We start from the raw sequence: 17,525 nt of genomic DNA on the forward strand, positions 1-17,525 counted from the left end.
CTTTATGATACACTCTGTATACTGACCGTTTATGATAACTTTTATTTCCAAAACACTCGCCAAATGTCATACAGGTCATTTTTGCATTGCCTACAGGGTTAATTACTGTTGATCATGTAGGTGTCGAGTGAGAATCTTCCGTATAGTTTTGTTTGTATTCATTTTTAAAGTAGTCGTGTTCTGTGGGATTCGTTCAAATCGATCAAGTGTAATATAATGCCGACATAAGATTCTGTTTCGGACAGGTTACCACTAATGAAAAATCTTCCACTAGTTAGTGAAGGCTTATAAGCAATCACCTCTTTCATTTCCAACTGTGAGGACACCGGTAGTTGAATTCAGTATCGCAGTAGCTCTCTAGAACAACCACAAATGAAAACACAAAAAAATTTGCAGTCTGGAGAGGGACGATGGGTGATAAGGATGTATTAAATAGCTGACATCGTAAGCAGTAAGACTAAACAGCTCAGTAGATATTACGTGTGGAATGAACTATAAGAAATATTTGCGCAAAACAATAACAGGCAAACACTATGCTAAACTGTTGAACGATCTTCGCTAAAATTACGCGAAAAGAGCCGTGGATAGCAAGATATCATCGATAAATGAATAACCATCTTCTGTCAGTAGAATGCAAATGTCCACAAAGATTTTTTGACAGTGGATAAGGAGTGATATGAAGTTCCAACAGTTTTAACAGAATTCTTTTTACTGCACCTGCCTCACTTAGCCTGCCAACTGTTCCAATACCTAAATAAATTTATGCTCTAGGGAATCCCAATGGAGGATATTGGCACTTAGATGGCTGTTAACAGTCCTTCAACCATCGCTCTTGAAGGAGGAGCTGTATTAGTCGGGAACACGTTCCAAAAGTGCAGTGGTCTAAAAATAGTCTACAACTGCAGTTTTTACCGTAATAGCTTTCATTGCCAGCCCGAGAATGTTATATTTGTTCTCATGTTCTTTATTTGTTATCGTACTTTTGTGATATTTTGGAGGTGGCTGTGAGAACAACTTAACCTTACCCTTCATGTTACGGTTATTCTGGGCTCAAATCGCAGTCTTAAATATCTTTGTTGCTCGATGCTACAAATGTCCCTAAGACACAGTGTAATAAGCTGTGACGATTTATTCCTAAAATTTCAGTATTCTACTAAGGAGAGCTGCCACAATATGAACATAATTGAAAGGAAAAATTACTTAAACAAGCATGATATCTGCGCAGTTTATCTCTTTACTTTCTAAGTTATTAATCTGTCCTCTAAACGCACAGTAAAAGCTAAACGACGATGGTCTACCAAGTAGAATGCCATTTTATGACACTGATTATGTGACTATCTACATGTACATACTAATTTTGTGCAGTAAATTTCAACAAGCTTCTGTTCATGACGGAACGTATTTATATGAGAAATAGTTACATTTCTGTGCAACAAGAAGGTTTTGATTTATGTATAGACAGAACAAAAAGTTACTGAAACTGAACCCTCATCCAAAAAGAGAATTGCTTCATCTAAAGCCTTTGTTTCTAAAGGACTCAATATGAATATCCCAGAATCATTGTAATATCTTTCCAGTGCGGAAGGAATATTGAACGTGGCAGATATCTGAGGACGATTGCTTCAAAATCTGATGTAACCACTCCGAATGCTTTGTAAGTTTTGAATCATTAATCCAAATAATAAAAGGATGATTTTAATATCAAAGAGAAATGGTAACATAAATTACGGAATATTTTTCTAAGAATAACAGAACTTAAGCTATCGTAACTTATAATCTATTTCATCAACTTGGAACCATTCCGCCACATATTTTCAGATTTATTCAATACTCTACAATTGCCAGCAGAAAATAGGAGATGGCGGTGGCAGAACCGCCAAAATGTGTCTTCGAAAGATTGAAAGAGCAACAGAAGCAAGTGAACTTCTACAAAGAGTAAGCTGACGAGTAGCGAAATAACCTGTCTCGAAATCTCGATTTTTCACTTACGTCTCACACATCACGCATCTCAGGTATACATGTGACCCTTAACAGTGGTAATCGGTAAAACTATAAGTACAGAAAGTGTAGGTGCTTGAAATAAAATCCGTTACTCAGTGAAATGCGTAGCCCATATAGCAAGCGGTTTCCACCACATTGAGTAAAAGTCTAAGGTTGACACTGTAAACATTTCCTCACCATACTTCAGTATTCGTGAGAGACTTGAGATACTGTAGTGTTTTTTAACACGAATCTCAATGGAATTAGTAGTCTCTCGAAATAACAGCTGACATTATATGTCCAGAGAAGGATACATATTTTGGATAAGAATCGTAATAGGCGTCCAGTCTTGGACCTACGATTAAAATATTAGAATTCAACCGGTGATGCTTTACCGGGAACAACTGCAGCACCAGTTTAAGTTAGATCCGCCTTTTAACTGTCAGATGAGAACACTAGTTTAGATGGTTTGAACCATGAATGGTTCCAACTGTGATTTTCCGGATGGACAAATCTCTGCCAGCAGCCAGTACCGGAGAGTTATGCATCGGAATAAAACTGGAGCCGCTCTTACAGTTCTAAAAATTATTCGATGCTTAGAAGAGTCTTTATTAAGGATAACGTTTATTTAAGAAACATGCAACAAACGCATCAAACCATAGAGCGTTTACAGAAGAAGTCATTTCTTTCAAATGGTTAAAATGGCTCTGAGCATTATGGGACTTAACTTCTAAGGTCATCAGTCCCCTAGAACTTAGAACTACTTAAACCTAACTAACCTAAGGACATCACACACATCCATGCCCGAGGCAGGATTCGAACCTGCGACCGTAGCGGTCGCGCGGTTCCAGACTGTAGCCCGGCCGGCGCTCATTTCTTTCGATCGTAGTGAACTTTATTACGTAGCTTTAATTTTGTTTCTTCAAGAAAGATAACAGACGTCTTCCCAAAACTGGCTCACTGGTAGTGAGTTTAGACGAATGGTTAACGTAGCACAAATATAAAATGTCAGTGTCGATATATTTATGTAACTAACAGTTTACTTATTTAATCAGTGGAAGGCTCTTCACCATTATGTAAGAAATTGTGAACTTCACATGTTCAAGAACTCTAAGTTAGTTGTGTCCGCCCCCGGTAGCTGAGTGGTCAGCGCGACGGAATGTCGATCCTAAGGGCCCGGGTTCAATTCTCGGCTGGGTCGGAGATTTTCTCCGCTCAGGGACTGCGTGTTGTGTTGTCCTGATCATGATCACTTCATCCCCATCGACGCGCAAGTCGCCGAAGTGGCGTCAAATCGAAAGACTTGCACCAGGCGACTGGTCTACACAACGGGAGGCCCTAGTCACACGAAAAAAAAAGCTAGTTGTTTTGAATAGTAACGTGAATTTTCTTCTCCTCCAAGGTCGTGAAACACTTCTCTAAACATATGACTTGCAGGCTTGAAGTTTTCATAAACCATAGTCTTCGGCAAGCCAGTAGTTTCAGATAGTAAGAACAATCTCAAATGAAGAGCTACAGAAGACTACTGAAGAAAGATAATTTAGAAACAAATAAGGGAAAATGAGGAATGTAGAATATATAAGAAGGGAAGGTACCGGTGAGTTTGTCAAGGAGATGTTAGAACGACGTAAAACGGATAGAGGGAACTGCGATTAAATACCTGGAAGTCACCTTCGAATAGCGAATACAGGCAGAGGGGATTGCTGGTAAATGAGTCGGTTATAAACAGAAATAACTAGATTCCTCTTCACCAGCATCGATAGGAAATCATTGTGATTATAGGCTATCTTCCTGATAACGTCTTTGACAAAGATACTCGTCTGATAAATTCAGTCGCTGTGATTCGAAGTGTAGCGGTAAAAGCTGAAGTTAACGGCTTGCGATCCTTCCGGGAGTTGATGACAATGGGCCCAGTAAATCCTGACTGTCGTTTACAGCTTAAACACTCAATCACCGACGGGACGTGTCCTGTAATTTAGCGCCGGCAGCGGATCGTGGCGGTGCGGCAGACCGCGTTGTCGCAGCAATTAAATACGCCGGCGGGCGCATACCGGAGCGGCCGCCCCGTGCTCCCAAGAGGTTGCCGAAGCGGCGCCGCGGACAGCGGGGTGTTCGTTCACTCGCCGGCCGCAGCGGGCTCACAAGACGGGGCGAGGCGAGCCCGCAGCGCCCACACACCGGCGGACTTTATACCTCTCTGTCTCGGCGACAGCGCACTCACCTGGACACAACCGCCTCTAAATGTTCTTTTCCCACGCTCCCGAACGCCTCAGACTCATTGAAACAGGAACGTCATTTTCCTTTTGAATCATCAGTCTTCTGATTGGTTTGATGCGGCGCGCCACGCTCCTGTGCTAACCTCTTCGTGTCAGAGCAGCACCTGAAACCTGCGTCCTCAATTATTTGCACGATGTAATCCAATCACCATTTTCTTCTCACTGCTCCCTCTAGTACTATGGAAGTTATTCCGTGATGTCTTAGAAGATGTTCTACCATCGTTCCCTTTTTCTTGTCAGTGCTTTCCGTATATTCTCTTCCTCGCCGATTCCCCGGAGAACCTCCTCATCCCTTACCTCATTAGTCCACCTAATTTTCAGCATTCTTCAGTAGCATCACATCTCAAATGCTTATATTCTCTTCTTTTCCGATTTTCCTGCAGTCCATGTTTCTGTACTATACAATGCTGTGCTCCGAACGTACATTCTCAGAAATTTCTTCCTCATATTAAGGCCAATGTGTGATACTAGCAGACTTCTCTTGGCCAGGAATGCCCTTACTGCTAGTGTCAATCTGCTTTTGATGTCTTCCTTGCTCCGCCAGTCATGGGTTATTTTGCTGCCTTCGTAGCAAATTCCTTAACATCATCTGCTTCGTGATCACCATGCTACTTCTCATTACCTTCGTCTTTCTTCGATTTACTCTCAGTCCATATTCGTACTCATTACGCTCATCATTACATTCAGCAGATCCTTTTCTCGAATTTCACTGGCGATAGCAATGTCATCACCTTGACTTTTAATTCCACTCTTGAACTTTTCTTCTATCTCCGTCATTGATTCTTCGATGTATAGATTGAAGGGTATGGGCGAAAGACTGCATCCCTGTCTTACACCCTTTTTAATCAGAGCACTTCTTTCTTAGAGTCCCACTCTAACTGTTCCCTCTTGTCCCCGGTACATACTGTATATCACCCGTCTATCCCTATGCCTTACTCCTATTTTTCTCAGAATTTCGAAGATCTTGCACCATTTCACATTATCCTACGTTTTTTCCAGATCGACAAATCCTATGAATGTGTCTTGATCTTTCTTTACTCTTACCTCCATTATTAACCGCAAATTTAGAATTGTCTCTCCAGTGCCTTCACCTCTCCTAAATCCAGACTGATCGTCGTCTAACAGATCCTCAGTTTTCTTTTCCGTTCGTCTGTATATCATACGTGAAGAGAACAAAATCTGTGTATCTATTCTCTGCAGACTACTGTGCAGTGCATGGGAGAAATACCACGTAGTTGCAATTATAAGAACTTCTCCTTGTCGCATTCTCGTATGAAGCTGTGGAAGAATGACTGCTTAAACGCCTCTGGGAATGCTGAAATTAGTACGATCTGGTCTTCCCGATCCCAACGGGGGCGACACTTAGGAGACTAGTGTATTCCTAGCTTCGTCGTTTAAAACTTGTTCTTCAGAGTTTGTTGGTAGACTTTCAAGAGATAATTTGTGTCTGTCTTCAAGGATCGTCGATATCAGGTTTTTCAGCACATCCGTAACACCGTCCCATTGGTTAAACAAACAAAGTGTCCCGCACACTCGAACAACTTTCTAGGATGGGTTGCACGAGTATTTTGTAACCCAAATCCTTCGTACACAGCATGTTTACAATATCCTACCAACAAACCGAAGTCTGCCACCGCTTTACCTACGACTGAGCCTCCGTAATCGTTCTATTTCATATTCCTAGGAACTGTTGCACCCCTGTATTTTATGAACTGACTATTTCCATTTGTGATTCATTAATACGTTATTGTAGTAACAAATTACTAAGTGTTCAAGTTCTGTAATGTTCACAATTCTGAATCTCTGAATACTTACAGTAAGTTTGCAGTCATTGAACCTCTTTAAGCTATTATCAGGTTCTGAATGAAAACAAGTGCAGTTTTTCTCAGACCCCACGCTCATATTAATGCTCTTCCTCTGATATGTCAACTTCTTCTCTACATTCGATTGCCTCTATACCGTTGACAAAGTTTCTATTACACTCCTTCTCTTCATTTAATTACTTCTATAGTGTTCCCATATATTTCTGTTACACGCCATTGCTCACGTTAAACAAGAACATAATGAGGAAATACCTTATCACAATGTTAATAAGTTTGGGTTTCCTTGAATTCCACGCTCATAACTATATACATTATCCCAATATTAGCAATACCGTCATATAATGTTGCCTTACTCACTGAGGATGTCTGAGTAGATGTAATTGGACCTGCAACTCCTAAACGTGCCAGGCTAAATAAATCTATAAATGAATCTATAATCTATAAATGAAATAAACCGAAGAGAGCGAAGAGATGTTTGTAAAAGGTGTATCATAATACCCGCGTAAATGAATACAGTTGAAACTACGCGATACTAGAAGCAAAAACGTTTGAGTGTAAAGTTTTTATTGTAAAGACCTCAATTTGTTCTAAATAGGTTCTACAGTTTTAAGGGCCTGTATTTACTTTCATATTTGATGAATAAGAGATTTAAATATTATTCTAATTTTTTTTCATATTTTGTGCTTTTAAGATTGAAGGTTGTCTTGTAGAGGACGTGAGCGTTAGAGCATAGAGTGGAGGAGAGAAAGTAGAGTTGGTTATGCAGCCTGTGACCTTTAGGCGGTTTCCCACGCTCGCTTACACGAATTCTGGGTAGGTCCCCACATTACACCCTAGAGAATACTATACACAAAGAATTAAAATGTGATTACATACAGAAGTCGGTTGACGCAGTTCTTAAACATGTAGCACACATGACTTCTCTCGCTTATGTTACTGTGGTATCAGGATGTATATCCGTCTTCACACTTAAATAATAAAATAAAATTTGCTAAATCCTGCAACAATGGGCACTGTACCGGACGGGATAAACGACAGGGAAAAGAGAGAGTGTCACAGATAAGTGGGTTGCTGCCTGTCGTGCTTTGTTGGCTGTCGGCAATTTCTAAATGCTGCATCTCGCTCAAGAGTTTTATTTTCTAATGGAGGAGCGTTATAGCAAATCACCTAGGAGGACTGTATTTCTCTGTTTTGAGGAAAATCCCCAGTATGTGCAAGAGCTGAAAAAGGACCCGCCTCATTTACGTATATGTTATCACGATTCGTACCCGGACCTTACCACGCTAATAGAGTCATTAGGGGAATAAGCAAGTCCCACCTGGCGCTGCGTCGGTGCAAGACTACATCAGAATGGCGCAAAAGCGTTGAAGAAGCCTTTCTAAGCGTAATTCCTCAGACGTTCCATACGGTGGCATCCATATAGGTCTATTGGATATATAGTTTTCGTATGTAAGTATTCCAATGACGGCGTATATTACGACGCAGAGATTCGGAAACTTCTCGGATACACTGTCTGCAAAGCAGCAACAACGACAGAAAATTATAGCGGAATGCATGAAGACTTCCTGAAAGTCGACGCTTAATGCATGGGTTGGCAGATGACTCGCCACACAAAGAAATTTAACGTATTGTACATAAAGTGTCAGAAATGCCCGTTGTTGTATGACTAGACATTTCCGATCAACGACGGAGTCAAATCCATTAAATATCTAGGAGACAGAGTACCGCGACCTTTAGCAGAAACGATTGACAACGGAAATAGGAAAGATGCAAAAATGAGTACCCCATTTCGTCAGAGATTCATTTAATAGGGGCGAAGGTGAGATGCGCCCTCCGCCACTCACCATAATGTGGTTTGCGGAGTTGTAAATGCAGATCTGGATGGTTAGACGACGATCTGGATCCCACTCTTTTTGAGTGCCAGTGGCAGTTCACTACACCACTTAGTAAAATGAGATCATTCGTTTACGTGGTTTAAGTGAAGAACACCAACGTAAAGGGTAGACCAGCAATCTTCAGATGCCAAAAATGTGACTAAAAAGGAGTAAACAGTGCTGTCACAGGTAATAGCGTTAAGGCAGTACCGATTACTAAAGCAGATATTTTACATACAGTCTGAACTCATCATCATCATCAGCAGCAGCAGCAGCGACCATTCGACAGGCACGTGATGAAAGTCTCCACTATAAAAAACTTTGAAGCTTGAGTGCGTTGCGTCTTCGATGTACGTGCCGAAGGTCATTTTTGGAAAGTAAATGTGGACAAAAACTGCTTGTATTAATTTTCGTTTATTTATTGGAAGTTTTCTTTTGAGCCCGCCATCATCTGCGGCTAAAGCATGCACCATTCGTCCAAAATGTTCAGGAACTGAATTTATTCCTGGCGTATAAACGACATCAGCGCAGTAACAATGGTTTCAGTTTGAATTAACAACTGTAAATCGGAAATGAGCGATCAATCAGCCTGTGCTGGGCAGGCAGGGTAAAGTGGTGGAAGTGCTTCCGTAGTGTGTCGACGTTGTTGTGTCAGAAACTGCAATGGAACAGCATCTCCAACTCACGTATGAAGAAGACAAAAGTGTGCGCAAAGTTTGTCTCGCACATCTTGACTTCCCAACAAAGACAATGAAGGGTTGATGTCAGTGACGACTTAATTGAAATGCAAAACGCGGACAGTTCTTTGCTGGAAAAAATCATTATGATGGGTGACGAGACTTGCTGTTATCAGTCCGAAAGTACAACAAAACGACAGAATGCGGAACGGGTCTCTGACGTCTTGCCAAGACCGAAGAAGAGTTGAATTTGACGCGCGAGTTGAACAACATCCCAAAGAATGGCTTTTTTTACAGTTTCACATTGTTGTATGAATGTTCTGTGTGTTGTACTTAAACGGGTGGCAGGGGGATGACTGTATAGAATACCCGAAGCATTAAAACCACCATCTTTTTTTTTAATCTACCCTCGGAACTTTCGAGACTGAGTGGGAATATAGTAAATGGTAGATAAAAATGTATCGCCTACATAGATTCAAACTCCTTGGTCGAAAACAGTTGAAAAAAATTGTAATTTTGGTACTGTGCAACTCTGATGTACTCTGACAACAAAAGTTTCTCGTAATTATTTTCTTTCATTTATTCAAACTTTTTTGCGGGCCACTTTCAGGTGGTGTTCGTGCTTTTAGACTTTTCACGCACTACTGCCTCCAGCCAGACGAGTTCATGCTGCTCCATCCACTCACCTTCCATTATATCGTACCCTCGGTATTTTCTTATTTCTTACAGTGTAGCTAACAGCTTCCTCTGTCAAGCTACCATTCACTCATCTGCCACGCTACACATAATCATATTTTCCGTGATTATGATTCAGAGAATAAAAGGAAGAGGACAAAGGCACTACCAAAATCTGTAGCTCTGATTACAACGAGGAAATGTTAGTAGCTGACCTATCAAATAAGCTTGAAGTGCTTTCTAGTATCTGAACTATATTCAGTGTCTGGAACAATCGCGTGTAGAAGCAAAGACTAAAAAGAGCAAACAATAAACAAATTCAGGAAAATATTGCAAAATATAAAGACATACGTGCTGCTTTAACTGATTTATAGATGAATTTGGATTGATGGACGTATCGGGAGCCAATAAACTCGGTATAATAAAAAGAAATGGATGTTATCACCAGCAATGAAATGTCGATAAAATGTGGAAGAGCAGTGCGACGCCATCACAGCTCCAAGATGGATTAACTCGGCCATTACTGAAATATGATATTTAAAGGACGAAATTATCATCTACAGGCATATTGTGCTATCTGTCACTCCACATAAACATTCCAGGTATCCCATGGCGAATGCAAAACCATTATATTTGTTGTTTTTGTTATCATTATTAGAAAAATCACAATGCGTAACTTACATTGAAATTAAAAATTCAGAAGCAACTAAAAATTTTGTTGAATAAAACACTAAGACTTTTCTGATAAGCAATGTTATATTCAAATACGGTTATAAATTCTGACTTTTCGAGAAGCGTTTCTAATTACAACGTTGAAGAGGAGGTAGAAAAAAAGGGCAGAATTTATTGTATTTGTATCTAAAGTCTTCTTCGATAGGACTGGAGTTATATCTATGAATACAGAGGAAAAAATCTACAGAATAATTTCATAAGAACCTGTCATTTACACTTAGAACACATCTTACTGCCATGATCAATAGTTCCTTTTATATTTTAAAGTCCGCAGCTCGTGGCCTCTTCGTAGCGTTCTCGCTTTCCGAGCTCGGGGTTCCGGGATCGATTCTCGGTAGGGTCAGGGATTTTCACCTACCCCGAGATGACTAAGTGTTGTTGTGTCGTATTCATCATCATCATTCATCCCCATTACTGTCAGAGGAAGGCAACGGCAAACCACCTACATTAGGACCTAGCCTAGTACGGCGGTGCGGGTCTCCCGCATCGTTCCCCAACGCTGTGTCAAGAAGCATGGGACTTCATTTCCATTAATTTGAAGTTACTTACAGTATATAGATTTTCTGTGACACTAGTCATTTCCTCATGTATGTATTATCAGGAATTTACATGAATAGCCGGCCGAAGTGGCCGTGCGGTTCTAGGCGCTGCAGTCTGGAACCGCGAGACCGCTACGGTCGCAGGTTCGAATCCTGCCTCGGGCATGGATGTGTCTGATGTCCTTAGGTTAGTTAGGTTTAACTAGTTCTAAGTTCTAGGGGACTAATGACCTCAGAAGTTGAGTCCCATAGTGCTCAGAGCCATTTGAACCATTTTTTTTAGATGAATAACAAATGACTGCAAGTAGTATTTCGATAACTGGTGATCTATATGTAGGGGGATGTCTCAATTTAGTCATCTTAGTTTACTAAGCTTTCATTCAATGAGACTAACGTTGATTTCTACTATTTTCCTAAAAAATACAATAAACCAGTTCGTGTGTATAACCTGCCGTTAGCGGGAATTCTTAATAGTGCAGAAAACCGTTCTTGTAATATCCTCTTGTCAATGAATACCAGAGAGGGGGAAGAGACTTGGCGCTTGGTTTCGTACATGCGGTTGCTAGTTCATTCGCCCGTTGCTATCACCTGTTATAACCCTGAACATCATCTTTTGTCGAGCAGTTTCCGCCGCAATGGATTTCATGATTATCAAGCCCGACGCCGAGTAGAGATTGTATTAAGATTGTGTGCATTGTAGCACGCAAAGGCAGATTATTGTTACCCATTACTTCCGTCAGATACATTCTGTGCAGTAGCTGTACTATTCTTTGAAGCGATTCAGATAGTAGCGTACAGTTAACTCTATTAGTCCTGCAAAGAAACGAACGAAGAACACTAAACAGGAGTTAAGTCATCGTGAACGTTAATGCTTCCGCATCTAGTGAAATGGCATGAGAAACAAAGCTTTGAGGAGTCACTTATTGTAATTAACAAGCAGTCACGTAGCTGGAAGATGATTTAATTATTACGGAGAGGAGTTCATTCACTGTAAAGGAACTTCCAAATGGGCAATTCTGGAATAATGTGACAATACATGACTGTAATAATGAGAATTAACAGTGTCGATCTTAAAACTGCAGTATTAGCTTGAGTTTCGTGCACTATCTGAGTGTCTGGACTGTAGTTTTGTGCCTCTCACGGCATAATTTAAGTCGTAAAGGTTGCTACACTTCTCGAAATAATCTTGAGTAAGTCACAGATCTGGTAGAGTGAAGGTTCCGGAAACTTTTCGCGTGCGGTTAAAGGCGCTGCAGTCTGGAACCGCAGGACCGCTACGGTCGCAGGTTCGAATCCTGCCTCGGGCATGGATGTTTGTGATGTCCTTAGGTTAGTTAGGTTTAACTAGTTCTAAGTTCTAGGGGACTAATGACCTCAGCAGTTGAGTCCCATAGTGCTCAGAGCCATTTGAACCATTTTGAAACTTTTCGATTGTCACCTTTCAGAGGAAACTGTAAGTCGCGATGCTCTGAAAGAGGAAACCTGAAACAGACTTTGTTGGTTACGTAGAGATACAGCATGTGTAGTACATATTTCTTTTCTCCGTTGTAGTTTTTTTTTAATTTTTTTTGTTACCGGACTGTCCGTGTTTCGCCGTTCTAAGCGGTTGTCTGCAGAAAGCGCACGCTCGCACTGTCTTGCTGACCTTTCCTTTTCCTGGCAAACGGGTTGGGCTCCTTCCGTTGTGTTTTTTAGATTGGGGCTAACGGATGTCGCTCGGGGGCGGTTCCGGACACCCGGCGCCTCCCTTCCTCCGGCTACCGGTACGCTCCCAGCGGCTTCACCCTCGACTGTAGAAGGAGTACGGACACACCGTGGCAAGTGCCCTTACCTACATCTGTACTTAAAATAGTACGTTATAAAAAAGTTTTCTGTTCCTCCTCTCGATGACACCATTGCAGTTATTTACGACATTATACACTGCACACTCTAACACTCGCACTGAAAACATGGCGTAATAAAAACATAATCAAATTACTCGTCGTTTAAGTTCAGTATAAATAGTTATACAGCTTCATTGTTATTCGCGAGACCTCGCCAGGCGTTCGGTTATGATTGGATGTACTTATTTACATCTTAGAAGTGTAATCACGAGCTTGATATTATGTTTGCCGCTGTTAACATTATCGATGAGCCAGTGTGTGACTGGTAGATTGCAGTACTGAAAATACAGGAACATGCGCGTGGAAAAAAGAAATGGGTGCACGCTGCTGTTATCAAACTCAAGTTGACTGTACCTCTGACTTCTTCTGCAGTCAAATAATGATGGAAACGATACAGAGAAGCTAAATTTCATATTCTCATGTAACTTAAAGTTTAAAACAAACACAGCTCGTCTTCAGCGTCAACGTGAGGCTACACAGATATAGCAAATGAAAATAGAAAAAGATATGCTGAACAAATATTGTGAGGTAATTATACTGTGGAGTCTGTTCACATAGGTGAATCCAAGTCATTATGAACTCTGAAGATATAGAACGTGATCATAGCAGTTAATCATGAAAAGTCGTGTTTTCTTAGACAAACATACAGTAACATCAGATTAATATGAGCCAAAATACGTTTTTGCTGTTTCCCTTCCACGTATCTGAGATACTTCTATGAAACTATGATCTTTTGATACACACTATACCCACCTTTAAGATCTTTACGTACTTCTTTCTAAAATATATGAAAGTAATGTAAAATTGAATTATTTTAAGTAACTTAAAACGAATAAAATAATATTAACCGGGTAAAACTCCTTACCGTTGTTAGTAACATTAATTAATAGGATTCAGAAGTTGTCATCTGTTGTGACAATAGTGAGATAAATAAATAAAAATTAACCGTTGTCACATGTATTGCTAAGCTGCCTCACTGTTCGTTTCGACAGTAAACTATGGTTTCTTGTCGCGGTAATTTTAGGACGTTAGGATGCATCATTAATTTCATTACGAAAAGTTTCCAGCATGCTCCACAGGTTTAGTCAATTAACTGTAGAGTTTCATGACGATAATTCCAGGACCTTGGGCAGTATCGTTAATTTAATTACTAAAAGTTTCCGATATGCTCCATAACAATAGGTGCAAACAAATATTGATATCTGAAGCAATTTGTCAAGAAGTGAGATAATCGTACCACACTTTGGGATATATTGTGGTTTGTAATGTGATAATATAAAAATTCTGAGGATTTGACGGACAATATCTAAACGAATAGTATCTATTTTGAGTAGAAGTCGTAGTTGCGTTACCTAGTAACCTTCGTGTTTTTCGAACGTTTCAGAAAGAAAGAAGTACTGCTTGCAAGATGGAACGCATGTTTTGATATTCAGAAAGTAAGATGTGCAGCAAGTTGGACGGACACGGTAGAGCCCTTCACAGGATGTGGAACACACGAAGCAGTCATTGTACCACAAGATTAGAGTGTTTGTAAGAATAGTATGGCACGCTCTATCGTGAACTGATTCATCAAAGCAAACGCAATGATTCAATTCTATGAAACACGAATATATGTAACGCAAAAACTACACGTTGTCAAATATTAAACAGAAATTTCAAATATTTCCAGAGATAAGTATTACGTTTCAGCAGCGCTGGAATCGTAGTCATCCAATACATATAGAACATTAAGCAGAGGTAGAAGCAGCAGGGTTCAAAGTGCCGTCGACGATGATATCATTACGTACGGAGCATAGGCTCCGAATGGGAAGGACAGGGAAGAAAGCTAGCCCCATGTTTCCTTAAGAACCGTCCAGGCACTTACCTTAAGCGACTTTATGGGGAACTATGGAGGATCTAAACCTAGACGAACTGAAGAGGATCTGACCCATGTTCATAGCGAACGGGAGTTCCGTATCTGAATCAATGAACTGCAGTAAAAATCCTCGCTAAGGTATAAGTGACAAAAAACGATACTGAACGGTGATATGAAATGGTATTATCAATTGCTTCTATAATGGAGGAAGCAAGTGACAAGCAACAACCGAAAGTTAGCTGCTACCTGCGGAACAACCAACCTGCAGTTTGTCCCGCAGTACGAGTCACATGTTTCGTGTCATTAAATGAAAATGTGTATAGAGAATTTCGCTGACGGTTACGGTTCAGCCTTGGCGAGTGCAAAACAGAGTGAGTCAGATCACGAAACATGGTAGGCGACTAGAGAAATACATCGATAACTACGTGGAAATCCATCTACAAAATGGCAAAGATGGCCATCGACTGGGTAACTTTTCTATGACAGTCTGTAACAGTTGCAGATATGATCTAGAAGATGAGGAGTAATTAATTCTAGTTACAGTATGCACGAAGACGCAATGTAAAATCATTTTCTATTTGCACAGGAAAAGAGGATCGAAAAATAGAGAACAGTATCATGAGATAGCTGTCATACAAAACACAGTGGTTTTCGCGGTCCAAAAGAGACTACGGGACGAGCTCAGCAATATGTCTGTAAGCCGTCCGATGAGAAGGGATGTGTCACGGTTGTGACAGCGTCAATACAACGGCTATGCCAAAAAACTTCGGGAATCGTAACCAATTCTGGCAATAACATTCGTAACGGTCCTGATAGCAAACCATGTTTACGACAGCATTTCGCTTTAACAGGACCATTGTCATTCCCAGTTAGAGATACTGTCGTGCGTGCACCGCTAATCACACCTGCGAACAATTCCAGTTAGTTACTCAGTGCGTCCATCGTAAGAGGGGACAGCATGTTATACACTGACTTGTGATTTCGACCAATTCCACGAGCAACGATATCAGCAACGAGTTTCAGAGACAGTACTGCATCCTCTGGTGACGTGCAATACTGTCGCCGCCACATTTTATATATTTCCTGTACGAAACAAAATGTTTCGTGTTACTGTCATTGCCTATTCCAGAACAGTGAAAAATAAACCTCTAGCAATTGTGACAAATTCGAGAGTAAACGGAATTTCCTACTCTACTGATGTGTGTCGTAATTGCTATAAGATATTTATCACTTTTCTGAAGGCTGTGACAATGGCTGAAGTTAGTTTCCTTTATACAGTATGCGAAACGAGATGGGGTTTTGCGACGAAAACTGAGCAGTCGAGTTCCGAAAACGAGTTCTATGATTTGTAAGTTGCCCGAGGATGGGATGAAAGCTAAGAAGCAGGTTCTGTAGATTTTTTTTTTTAAATGTGAGAAACAGTGAATGAACGTCTTCTTCATTATCATTTAAAAATTCAGGCACACATGCGCCCTACATATTACAGTATTTTATTAAAATACTGGTAATATCATGATGTTCATAACTTGTCGTAACAGGTCGTAGAACTCATTTCATATGCAATCCGGACTGTTTGATGAATGATCGACTAAAATAAAGCTATTTCGAAACGCAGCATCCATGGGCGTGCTTGACTTTATTAGGAGAGATGTTCTGTTATATAGAAAACGAGATAGGCTATTATGGCGAAAATTGCACACATCGAAACCGAAAAAAAACCTGTGCGTCTCTCGTACACCACTAGAGCGTAGCCCCTAAGTTCAGAAACAGGTTATGATGAATTATGAAAAAAGCTGAAAACGTGAAAAGGGTGAACTTCTCTTTCACTATCATTTAAAACCACTGTCACGAATACGTACTACAGACAGCTGTATGTTTGGTTTCCTAAAACGATTAGCGGCGATACCTCGTCATGGTCATAACTCGCAGGAACTGGCCACACAACAGATTTTGTATTCAGTGTGGACTGGTGAATAAATTAATGACATCAAATCATTCTTCACGACTTAGCGCAGGTAGAATGGTGTAACAGTGCTTGATGATACTTTATTTTGTAAACAAGACAAGATAAGGTACTGCAGCGAAAAGTGACCAGAAAGGAGTGGTATTACTCCTAAACAGCTCAGGAAACCCTTATGGAAACCTTTTATTTTAATTTGAAAAGGTGAAAAACAGTGAACATCTTCCTCATTATCGTTTTTAATTGTACTGACGTATACGGTTACCTCAATACGGGAAGTTTACATTTCTACAAAAGTAGAGACGGTACCTGATGATGGTCATAAACGGCCGTTTGCAATCAGTACTGTCAAATAAATTATTCCAAAAAAATATCACGGTTTCCGTACACAACATCCGCGGAGGCACGCGAGGCCCAGTCGAAACGCGAGGCTCGGGCGGCAGTTTCCGGGGGCGCAGCGGCCAGGTTGTCGACCCCGGGGGCGGCGCCGACACTTACCTGGCGGCGGCGGAGGCGGCGGCGCTGTCGGTGTCGTCGGCGTTTTCGCGTCCCTGCAGCGCGCTGCGTCGCTTCGCCGCCGCTGCGTGGCAAAAGTGCGCCGGGGCCACGACGCTAGCGCGCGCCGACGTCCGCGCCACCTGTTGCCGCGAGCCGCCACTACCGGCCGAGCGCATCTCCCAGGCCGCACCAATCAAATGTCACCCGGCGGCCGGCGCGCTCTATCATTTCCACTCCGTGCCGGCGCCTTATCGCTCTCTCACGGTCGTCCTCTCAGCGCGGCGCTCCCCCTCCCACCGACTTTATTAACCTCGCAGCGTGAAACTAACACTCTGCTTATGCCTCTTCGCTGCTTATGCCTCTCTCTCTCTCTCTCTCTCTCTCTCTCTCTCTCTCCCCTCCCACTCGTTTTTCTTTTTACTTTCCTTCCTGTCGCTCAAAACTCGTTTTCTTCGTTTCCCTCTAATCGCGCTACACGTCTTCCGTTGCGCGCACACACAGAACAATCTACTTTACCGGCCACGAGCGCGCGCACCTCCCTTTTATGCAGTTGTCAATCAAACGTTTCACTTCTGAACCCGGTCCATCACTCACGGGCCCACCTGTCGTCTACGTACCGTCATTTATCCATCTAGCTGGGCGCGACGGGCGGAGGGAAAACGCGCCGGCAGCACCGGCTCCTTCCTCTTCGCCGTGGAGGTCGACGTCGGACGGCGGACGTCGTCGGGTCGGCTAGGGTCGCGTCCTGCTGTT

General features: G+C 41.6%; 1 protein-coding gene across 1 annotated transcript in view; it reads right to left on the minus strand.

Moving 5' to 3' along the window:
* LOC126252374 (protein embryonic gonad-like) overlaps positions 1-16,879 on the minus strand; it is a 185,555-nt gene extending 168,676 nt beyond the window's left edge. Inside the window, exon 1 of the mRNA XM_049953266.1 lies at positions 16,773-16,879. The gene's annotated coding sequence lies outside the window, so the exon portion shown is untranslated. The remainder of the gene's footprint in view (positions 1-16,772) is intronic.
* Positions 16,880-17,525: the final 646 nt, after the last annotated feature.

Source organism: Schistocerca nitens, chromosome 4, assembly GCF_023898315.1.
Source record: "Schistocerca nitens isolate TAMUIC-IGC-003100 chromosome 4, iqSchNite1.1, whole genome shotgun sequence".
NCBI lineage: Eukaryota > Metazoa > Arthropoda > Insecta > Orthoptera > Acrididae > Schistocerca > Schistocerca nitens.